This window comes from Stegodyphus dumicola, chromosome 9 (genome assembly GCF_044657685.1).
Source record: "Stegodyphus dumicola isolate Sdum_Otavi_A_Nest chromosome 9, ASM4465768v1".
Lineage (NCBI taxonomy): Eukaryota > Metazoa > Arthropoda > Arachnida > Araneae > Eresidae > Stegodyphus > Stegodyphus dumicola.
In genome coordinates this window covers 182,428,660-182,431,079 of record NC_140776.1, presented here as the reverse complement: position 1 = coordinate 182,431,079, position 2,420 = coordinate 182,428,660, and positions in this window count along the sequence as shown.

The following is a 2,420-nucleotide window of genomic DNA, read 5'->3' as shown; positions in this document are numbered from 1 at the left end:
CGTCAACTGTTTTCAAAGTTATCTCTCTGCATAAGTTCTTGAATTCAATCCGCATTTTCTAGCATAGTGGAAGATTTATGTTCCATGCATTCAGAGGTGAGCAGTTGGAGAAGAAATTAGGCAGTGACACATCGTATCTCATACCCGATCATAGGATTATTTGCACCGACCCACATCGTCAACTGTTTTCAACGTTATCTCTATGCACAAGTTCTTGAGTTCAATCCGCATTATCTAGGATAGTGGAAGGTTTATGTTCCATGCGTTCAGAGGTGAGCAGTTGGAGAAGAAAGTAGGCAGTGACACATCGTATCTCATTCCCGATCATAGGATTATTTGCACCGACCCACATCGTCAACTGTTTTCAAAGTTATCTCTCTGCATAAGTTCTTGAATTCAATCCGCATTTTCTAGGATAGTGGAAGGTTTATGTTCCATGCGTTCAGAGGTGAGCAGTTGGAGAAGAAAGTAGGCAGTGACACATCGTATTTCATTCCCGATCATAGGATTATTTGCACCGAGCCACATCGTCAACTGTTTTCAACGTTATCTCTATGCCCAAGTTGTTGAGTTCACTCCGCATTTTCTATTATAGTGGAAGGTTTATGTTCCATGCGTTGAGACGTGAGCAGTTGGAGAAGAAAGTAGGCAGTGACACATCGTATCTCATTCCCGATCATAGGATTATTTGCACCGACCCACATCGTCAACTGTTTTCAAAGTTATCTCTGTGCATAAGTTTTTGAATTCAATCCGCACTTTCTAGGATAGTGGAAGGTTTATGTTCCATGCGTTCAGAGGTGAGCAGTTGGAGAAGAAAGCTGGCAGTGACACATCGTATTTCATTCCCGATCATAGGATTATTTGCACCGACCCACATCGGCAACTGTTTTCAACGTTATCTCTATGCACAAGTTCTTGAGTTTACTCCGCATTTTCTAGGATAGTGGAAGGTTTATGTTCCATGCGTTCAGAGGTGAGCAGTTGGAGAAGAAAGCTGGCAGTGACACATCGTATCTCATTCCCGATCATAGGATTATTTGCACCGACCTACATCGTCAACTGTTTTCATAGTTATCTCTGTGCATAAGTTTTTGAATTCATTCCGCATTTTCTAGGATAGTGGAAGATTTATGTTCCATGCGTTCAGAGGTGAGCAGTTGGAGAAGAAAGCTGGCAGTGACACATCGTATCTCATTCCCGATCATAGGATTATTTGCACCGACCCACATCGTCAACTGTTTTAACGTTATCTCTATGCCCAAGTTCTTGAGTTCACTCCGCATTTTCTAGGATAGTGGAAGGTTTATGTTCCATGCGTTGAGACGTGAGCAGTTGGAGAAGAAAGTGGGCAGTGACACATCGTATCTCATTCCCGATCATAGGATTATTTGCACCGACCCACATCGTCAACTGTTTTCAAAGTTATCTCTCTGCATAAGTTCTTGAATTCAATCCGCATTATCTAGGATAGTGGAAGGTTTATGTTCCATGCGTTCAGAGGTGAGCAGTTGGAGAAGAAAGCTGGCAGTGACACATTGTATTTCATTCCCGATCATAGGATTATTTGCACCGACCCACATCGTCAACTGTTTTCAACGTTATCTCTATGCACAAGTTCTTGAGTTTACTCCGCATTTTCTAGGATAGTGGAAGGTTTATGTTCCATGCGTTCAGAGGTGAGCAGTTGGAGAAGAAAGTAGGCAGTGACACATCGTATCTCATTCCCGATCATAGGATTATTTGCACCGACCCATATCGTCAACTGTTTTCAAAGTTATCTCTCTGCATAAGTTCTTGAATTCAATCCGCATTTTCTAGCATAGTGGAAGGTTTATGTTCCATGCGTTCAGAGGTGAGCAGTTGGATAAGAAAGCTGGCAGTGACACATCGTATCTCATTCCCGATCATAGGATTATTTGCACCGACCCACATCGTCAACTGTTTTCAAAGTTATCTCTCTGCATAAGTTCTTGAATTCAATCCGAATTTTCTAGCATAGTGGAAGGTTTATGTTCCATGCATTCAGAGGTGAGCAGTTGGAGAAGAAATTAGGCAGTGACACATCGTATCTCATTCCCGATCATAGGATTATTTGCACCGACCCACATCGTCAACTGTTTTCAACGTTATCTCTATGCACAAGTTCTTGAGTTCACTCCGAATTTTCTAGGATAGTTGAAGGTTTATGTTCAATGCGTTCAGAGGTGAGCAGTTGGAGAAGAAAGTAGGCAGTGACACATCGTATTTCATTCCCGATCATAGGATTATTTGCACCGACCCACATCGTCAACTGTTTTCAACGTTATCTCTATGCCCAAGTTCTTGAGTTCACTCCGCATTTTCTTGGATAGTGGAAGGTTTATGTTCCATGCGTTGAGACGTGAGCAGTTGGAGAAGAAAGTAGGCAGTGACACATC